This window comes from Protobothrops mucrosquamatus, unplaced genomic scaffold (genome assembly GCF_001527695.2).
Source record: "Protobothrops mucrosquamatus isolate PMUCROS unplaced genomic scaffold, P.Mucros_1.0 scaffold4956, whole genome shotgun sequence".
In the NCBI taxonomy this organism is placed as follows: domain Eukaryota; kingdom Metazoa; phylum Chordata; class Lepidosauria; order Squamata; family Viperidae; genus Protobothrops; species Protobothrops mucrosquamatus.
This window is the reverse complement of record NW_015390839.1, coordinates 23,808-32,589: the sequence shown is the minus strand read 5'-3', so window position 1 is coordinate 32,589 and position 8,782 is coordinate 23,808. Positions and strand designations below refer to the sequence as shown.

Here is an 8,782-nt window from a genome sequence, read left to right as displayed (position 1 = left end):
TAAATATTAGATTTAAACGTGCCCTTATTCAGTAGTCAGGGCTACTTAATTGAAAAGAGACAACCATGAAATTACAAGTAGTCTACACTAGGGAAGGGTCCTGCCTGAATCATTATCATGTGGTTAGTCTCTTTCTTTCCATCTTGGTTTTACATTCCTGTGAAACTGAGATCCGAAATCCAGGTGGATCTTATGTCTAGGCTTGAGACCAGATATGTGTACCATCTTTTTTCTCCAGTGAATCAGAGTCATGCAGAACAAAACTAGTATCTTCCAGATTTTTGGGCTAATGATGGATATTTCATTATCCCCAGGCCTAGAGACTCTGGGTATCAATCTCCACCCATTCTTCTATACTTGCTTGCCCTAACCAATAATCTTTCTTTTACAAGAATAACTAACCAACTGAACCAAACTGGACAGAATTACTGCAGGAAGAAGAGGATTGGGCAGTTGAGTCTTTATATCCAGGCATTTGTGTTAACTTGCATTTTGATCGCTTATTCTGACTTATGCATTTCAGCTGAGCGTGGTGTATAAAATGCAAAGAGAGAGCATTTGCCTTTGGCAAAAAGCCAGCTAAAGTGACAGAGCAGACTGACTGTTTCTCGGGATGTTTTTCCAGGGTGGGGTCCCTCTCTGCTTCCTTGACTGGGGTTATACATTGTGATTAGAAAAGGAAACAGGCCTTTCCAGACAGTTGGCCAATCCAACTCTCTGCTGCCTGCCAGCACAAGGGAGCTCCCCATTTCCAGATAAGCAAGAGGGAGGGAAAACAAAGCAGCCAATTCTTCATGCATCATAAGCTGCGTCTGTAACGTAGCAGCCTCAGCAATACTGACACATCATTCCTCTTCTGTCTCCAGGGCCCTCAAGACATTACTGCTGTTTAAAGGCAAGAGTCGGCTCCAACACTGATTGTGGTAACTTTACTGAAGCCCACTGAGCCAGAGACATAAAGGAAACCTTTTGCTAATCAAGACCCAGGCATCTCTCCTTCATCCCCTGTTATTCTCAATAGCATGTGTTCAGGACTGACCCACTGATCCTTGTCAGGTAAGTGGCAAACAGCACAAGACTTGGGTTTTGGAAGGGATGGGAGGCTAAGTTGAGGAGGAGAAAATATGATTTAAGTCCTCCCATCTGCAGTGCCATTTAGTGTGAGGATTTCCTTCAGCAACCTGTAAGCAGCCAACCTTAAGAATTTCCTCTGACTTCTGCCTTTGCAGATTTGCTGAAAACCAGAAGTTAACTCTTGTTAAGTCTTCAGCCACCTTTTATCCTGAATATCCAATATAGCAGTCTTTTAGAAGTTCTTGCTTGAAATCTATGAACTTTTTAGAGCTGAAGGTGGGGATTTTCTTTTCAGTCTAAAATTGAGGCAGTGACGTTCCTCAACAAAATTAAGAGCTTAGATATAAGGGCCTTATACCAAGTAAACCTCTGAATTATCTGAGTTTAGTATCATCTGCTGAGGCTATGACTATGGCTCAGGGATTTAGACAAGAGCCCTCTAAGACCTACCTAGAGATGCATAGATGGCCTTTGAGTGTTTTTCCATAAAAAGAATACTTTCTGGCTACTTTGTCCTTCCATGAATGTATGGAAGATTAGGAAGATGGGATGAAGTTTTGCGCATGAGTATTTCATGTGGCAATGGCTCATGGGTCATCTGTAGATCATGAATGGGGAAAATACCTTTTGAGTGTCGTGGAATTGCTTGTGTTTTGGTCTGATGGTTTGTAGATCTCAGCAGGAACACCATCCTGCCCTGTTGCTTTGAGTTCACCTATGAGATCACTTCCTTGATCTCATCAGTAGAGGGAGGCATGTCTAGGGCATCTAAGGCAGGTAGCTGAGGAATCTGCTGTGAAACATCAGGATCAACTCTGGACAGCCCATTGGGTAGATTGAAAAAATGTTCAGCTCAGTGGTTTTTCAGCCCTTCCTAATGTTGGATCATGCTCAACCCATCAGTTGACAGCAAAGGGGAGCATTGCGATTTAGAAAGACCATAAGCTGACTTCATGACACTGACACACTTTCTGATGGCATGCATGTCTGCATAATGTTCTACCTGCTCAGCTTTCCTTGCCATCACTTGTCCTGCATTTTTTGCAGTTTTATCTGCACTTTGGGCTGCAGATGTTTAAAGTTGTCTTTCTTTGAAACAGATGATGGATCGTTCTGCAGAGGGCTTGTTCTTGGCCTGAAGGGCTGCTGAAATGGTCTTGTGTTTTTCATCAAACTATTTTCATGTGCCTGGGTTTTCAGTCCAAGTACAGTTGTTGCAGTCTATATCAGAGATCCCCAACCTGTGGGCAGTGGCCCACTGCCATGGCCTGTTCACAATGGGCCACATGAGTGGCAGGCTGGAGCGTACGCATGCACACAGCCCCACTCGCATGAACGGCGGGCACTCGCACAAGTGGTGGGCACATGTGCCCGCCACTCACACAAATGAAACTGTGTGCACACACATGCCTGCCCCTCACACAAAATCATCCCCTCTTACCCCCTTCTCCCCATGCTGAACCACCAACCCAGAAAGGTTGGGGAACATTAGTCTATATGATATCTTTAAACTTTTCAAAACAGGTTCTTACAAGCATCCCAAAGGTGCTTTTTTTTCCCTTCCATACAGTCAGAGATGAAAAAGCTTCTTGGATGAGAAGCAAAACAAGAAAGTTCTTGTGGAAAGAAAAGCACCTTTGAGATAACTATGACCTGGATGATTGAGAATCTCCATAGACGTTCTTACAAGCAGTAAATTGCTGGAGAGTTTTTCATTAAGGACTTCTTGGAAACATTGGGCTTGATCTGGCTCTTATAATCTGCTGATGTTGAATGACTTTCTTGGTTGGTTATAATGTAAAGGAGCTATATTTAGGCTTCAGACCAACCAGACCAGTCTGTGGTCAGTCCAGCACTCAACACTTCATATGGTGCAGGTAATGGTGCCATCTTTAATATCATGCTGTCATACTAGTCAAGAAGGTGCCAGTGTTTGGACCTGGAATGCATCCAGGTAGTTTTGTACTTGTCTGACCATCATGTTAATAATGCATAGGTTGTACTTGGCATATTTGCTCAGAAGCAGTAAGCCACGCTACTCAGTTCACCTATCCTCAGTTTCCCAAGGACTCCGTCTCGGTTTTTATTGTCTGTCCCAACTCTGGCAGTGAAATCTTCCAGAATGATGAATTGCTCACTGACGAGTTGTTCGAATAATCTGGTCCAGGTCCTCATAGAAACCTTCCTTGTCTTTATCTGAACTTGTGAGAGTTGATTTGTAGGCACTGACATTATTTTAAAATGCTTATTGATCTTTTAGTTAATGTGGAGTTATTTTAAACCAATCTAATAACATTGTCAGTTTTGGATACCTTGCTCCTGAGATACTATAAAGCTGTAAAAAAAAAGAGTGAATTCTAGTGATATTTGGCAATCATACAAGATTTTGCCCATATAAATGTTTCAAATTATCTTTTTATTTCATTTAGGATCTAGTGGTGGAATTTAGGAGTACTATGGGAAATATGAAACCTGTAAGATAAACCTTTTAGATAAGCCATTATTGCCGACATTCAGAATGGCCTCCTGTTTTGTGTACTGTAATCTTCCCTAAAACAAGATGGAGTTTTTTATTTGTAGGGAGATGGACCCTGTCTGACGATCTCATCTCCTCTAATCAGAGAACATCCACATCTCCTTTTCCAACATCTTTGCTTTAAAGAAAACTCCCAAGAGAGCTAAAGTCATTAGACATTAATATTCTGGCATTTCCAGATGGCACAGTTTCCAGTCTCATCCTCTTAAAGTATTTGGAAGTCAGTTTCTGCTGAGCTCAGAATGCGGAGAATAGACAGAGTAAACCATTAACCAGTCCAGGCTGCCTCCAGCCTAAGAGAAGGCGGCTACCTAAGGTCAGTGCCTCACACTTCAGCTATAGCAGCTCCTGACAAAATAAAAACAAATGTGGGGGGGGGGAAGTATTAGTCTTCATTTTATCTCATTGGGGTGTATCTAGTACATGCAGGATGTGTATAGACATCGGTTGCAATAAAAACTCTGGGGTGACAAGTTGTATAGACCTCAGACCTTATTGGAAGCTCTGTTGGTGTCATGTCCCTGTAGTTATGCAAGAAGAGGCTATAATAATGTAAGTTGTAGGGTGGAATATCCATGGGAATAGTGCAGAGAGATAGCAATGGCCCACTTGAGCTGAGAGGTAAGATAAAGCAAGCGTTTAGCACATTGTGTTCATACAAACACAGACAATCAAGCCCAGCAGTTTTTTTTTACAGGCAGGGATTGTGAAATTGACTAGAAATTGACTGGAAGGCTAATTCACTGAGGTTGCTCTGAAATCCACCAGAGGACTTCATGTTCAGATGGGGTAAGGCTCCAGTTTTTCATGAATGGGATATGATTTACCCAAGCTCTGCAGAACTGCAGCATTGCAAATTGCAAAATGGAAATTTGGCGCTTTAAGCTGCAACTCAGACACATTGGGAAAAATAATCGTCTCAGCCACACAAGGAGGAGGATGCTGTAAGAAGTGGGCTGCATGTACCAATGCTAAATTGACATAAATGTCCCTTGTGGAGCAGCTCTCCATTTGCAGAGGTGTCAGTTTGACTGAAGCATTCAGTAGCAGCTATCTGTTCACTAGACACCATAATTGTGCAGTGGGAACTGCCTCAGATCTAGTATCCCTTATTTTTCCAATAGCGTGGATGGTATTGGTGCCCTTGCTGCTCTCTGTGTGTACTGTAACTGCACTGAAATGAACTATGCCTGCAAAGATGAAAGCATAATGATGTGAAAACAATCTGTACTTATATTGCTATAATGAGGTCTGGCTTTTTCCAAAGGATGACATAGCATTAAAACAAGCATGCTCAGCAGTGGCAGATTTGACAAGCACATGGAGAGAATGATTTTCAGAGAACTGCAGATGGATAAACTTTGGGTCTTCTTATCTGATGGTCTAGGAACTGCTTTGTCCTGTGAATTTTTTTTTTTCAAATACAGGCAGATAGGTCTTTCTGGCAAGCATGCCTTTTATTATTGAAGTGACACATTTCAGTAACAAACAAGAAATGAAGTACTGAAATTATTGAGATCATCTGTAATACAAAACAATATGAATTACAGATAGTTAGCTGCATTCCACTAGTCAGTCATGATAACCAGGGAATGTATGCCTAGGTTCAGATGTATAAAGGGAATATTGAAATGCCAGTAAGTTCTCACAGACATTAATATATGCATAATGTTGAACTCGTAAGGAAGGTGGTAGGGCTATACTCTCCTTCTACTGTTTTTGCAATTTGCAGTAAAGGTATAAGGGTATGTGAAAATTAAGCAGTATTGATCTGCCAAGAAATTCTATCTTCAAAAATCTCTCCATTTAAAAATTGGATAGCTTTTCCTAGTCTCAGCATGTGCTCTAGTGACATTTATGTTGCTGAAAGAATATGATGCAGTTTTCCATAATTTTCTTCTCTCTGGAGATATTGGGTTTCATTTCACTCAAATCCTGTAAGAAGACCAACATATGTGGAAAGCATTGTTGAGGCCAGCAATATGATATCTGCAGAGTCAAGGGAAGACATATTTTGTTCTAGTTCTGTGCCGCTTTGGTTGCACCTGAGATGTCAGTATCTGTTATTGCAAAATTATTTTACAGAAGACAGAAAGATTTTATCCGATGGAAAGATTAGTGTCAAAATCGGTGTCAATTGATAACTGGATTCTCAGCTGGTACTCTAGTGCTATTTAATCTAGAAAGATCTTGTGTTTGTGGAATTGGGAAAATGAACAGAATAAAGACTCAGGTACTTTGCTAGAATACTGCAGGTGGAAAGCTGAGGGATATTGGATAGTAAAGGAGAAATTATTTAAGTAAGCAAGTTTGTTTCGGCTGAGGGGCATTGATTGGAATTGTAATTAAAACATATTTAGAGAAATTCCACTGGGGAAAATTGGGTTGACTTGTGGATACTGAAATGGTTGTGGCATTGTGACAAAGCCAATGGGGCTGGCTATGGCATAGTACCAGCTTGCCATCGCCCCATTCTGAAGTTTTGCGTATTCAGTAGGATAGAAGCCGATGCACAGCAAAACCCAAGAGAGAAGACTTTATATGTACCTTGGCACGTCCTGTGTCTCAAATGTACCATTTTACTTATGATATGTGTACCAAAAATCTTGCCCAAAATACTTGGATTCTTTGTAAAAACACTACGTGGAATTGCATTATTTATTGCAAGAATCAAGATAAAAAGAAATATTTGCGAATAAGAGTGAGAAACTACGCATAGTCTAGAAAACTTCTAAAATGGTTCTTGTAGCTTAGTCAAATACAGTGCACAGATGTATTGTATCAGTAGTAGTAAGCAGAAATTTCCAGAAAAGAGGACTGCTTTCTTCTAAATGCATGGAAATGAAAACACATTCATTTTCTGATTATCATTTATTGTTACCAACTTTTAAAGGAAGCTGCCTTATCTCACATGCTTGCTTCTTTTCATCCATGCAAGATAACGAGCCTTATATCAGTAACATGGGATATTTTCTACATGAATGTTAAAGCTAGGGAACATCTTCTTAAGAAAAGCAGACCTGTGTAGAGGCTGAGGGCGAGAAATGAGGAGGTGAGATTTAAATGCTGGAACCAATTTTTTGGTCATTACAAAAAGGAAACATTTAACGTAATTAAGCAGAACGCTGTTTCTTCTCAAAGCGCCTTAGATTACACAGGCTTCTTTTTTTCTGTTGAAATACTCTGTGATTAATCTTCTTTTTAGAAAAACACAGAGGAGGACTGAGTCTTGAGAATTACCGTTGTGTAGTTCTAACAAAGTTTCAGTCCCTATTGAACCCAAAATAGTGTATTTTGGGATCTAAAATGGGTAATGCTCCATTTGTTTCTTGGGCATCTTTTTGCAGGTTTTACTCAAAGCCCCTACCGTATCCTTTTTTAATACATTTGATGGGTCTCTGCTGTCTTAGGAATGTACAAGTACCTTTCTATTATCCTAGGTATTGCAATTTTTTATTCAAACTCTTCTACGTTATCTTCCAATAAAATTGGGACTTGCGTGTTGGATAATTTTATTTATTTATATTTCATATTTCTTAACTCCCTATCTCACTTTACATAATCCCCTGTTTGAAGCACTTCAGCCTTTGATTACTATTCTCACTCTGGAATGCTTCAATAAGCACAGGGCCTTATATTGGTGAGCAGAAGTATATTGGCTAACAACTTTGGATTTACACACACACACACACACACACACACGCACACACCTGAAGTGTACCAGGCTGGGAAAGCTTAAATGAAAACATATTAAACTTTCTTTCTAGATAGATTTAGTGCTCTTTTTTGTTCATCATTTCAGATTTCCATACACATGTTCTTTCATAAAATGCTAAATGCTTAATTCATTTTGTTTTAGGATGCCTTGATTTGTTTAACAATAAAAGATTATAGAATAGATATATAAAATAAGCAAAACAGAAGGGAGATTCTGAAACTAGAAACTAAGTGAGAAAGGATGAAAACAAATATTCCTTTGCAGGACTTTTTCAATTTTGTACATATTAAATACAATCATATGTCATGCATTAATTGTTAATGGTGGGAAACAAATAGCAGAATCAAAGGACTTCAGAAATTATATATTATTTTCCAGAAAAAAGAAACAACCTTAAGGATTTCTTTTTTCCACATAATCTGCATGTAGTCTTTCTTTTTCAGAGAAGTTTTGTGTCTTTCTTCAACTTTAAGCTGCAGCAGATGGAATTATAGAATAGGTTCTTCTTAATTGGAATTCCCAAATCAGATAATCATTTTGATGTTTTCCTTCTATACTTCCTGGCACAAAATAAAATGATAAGGTTTTATAGTTCAAAGCATTTGGACAGATTCCGCTGCCACTATTTTAAATTAACCTGATTGTCCCCTGTTAATTTGGCAATAAACTAGCCAGTTTGAGAGAAAATGTTAATTTTAAACAGAAGAATAAAACATGAAAATGTACTAAATTTACTAAGAGGTGGAGGAGGAGGAGGAGGAGGGGGAGATGTGCAGTTCACATAATGCAAGCCAGTTTTACTTCTGAAAGGAGTTTAGCCTCTCATTCCCTTCCTCTCATTTGAAAGATAAAAGGGTACTGGCCCCATGACATTGGAGATCAGCTCTATCTTTTCTTCCCAATTGACCCAGAAGTCATGAACTGATGTTTGTGTACAGAAGCATTTATTGATGGGTCTTTCCTAGTTGATGCTCAGTATTGATTCGCCTGGTGTGCTGATTCAGTGCATCTGACTACAGCTTTCCTCTCTCTTTCCTGGGAGATCTCCACTGACCTTGTCCTCTTAGCAGCCAAAGTCACATACAGTATATGGATAAACATCATTCATTTGTCTAGCGAGTAATTGGAGGCAAATCTTAAGTTGCACGCTCTGCTTCTGCAAAAACAGAGGCAGACCTTTCAGATACGCAGGATTCAGGAGCTGCAAGAGCAGTGGAAAAGGATGTAACAGAAGAGATGACTAGTTGAATATTTGATATTTAGGGTTCCTAAATAATCTTCACTTTTGCATTTTAAACTACAAGCTGCCTCTTCATTGGTTTAGAGTATATCTTTTCATATGACTGCAGGGAAGGAAGGTTTACGAATAGAACTGTGTAAATAAAGCAATACCTATGCAAAACAAAATTGAAATGGCTTTTAAAGCAGGACTCTTAGCCAGTGAGCCACAGAAA

At 39.5% G+C, this 8,782-nt stretch overlaps 1 protein-coding gene across 1 annotated transcript in view; it reads left to right on the top strand.

Moving 5' to 3' along the window:
* Positions 1-859: 859 nt before the first annotated feature.
* The window catches only part of LOC107299460 (calcium permeable stress-gated cation channel 1), a gene marked incomplete at its 3' end in the record, with an annotated part of 31,707 nt that continues 23,784 nt past the window's right edge, over positions 860-8,782 (top strand). Inside the window, exon 1 of the mRNA XM_015828816.2 lies at positions 860-1,056. The remainder of the gene's footprint in view (positions 1,057-8,782) is intronic.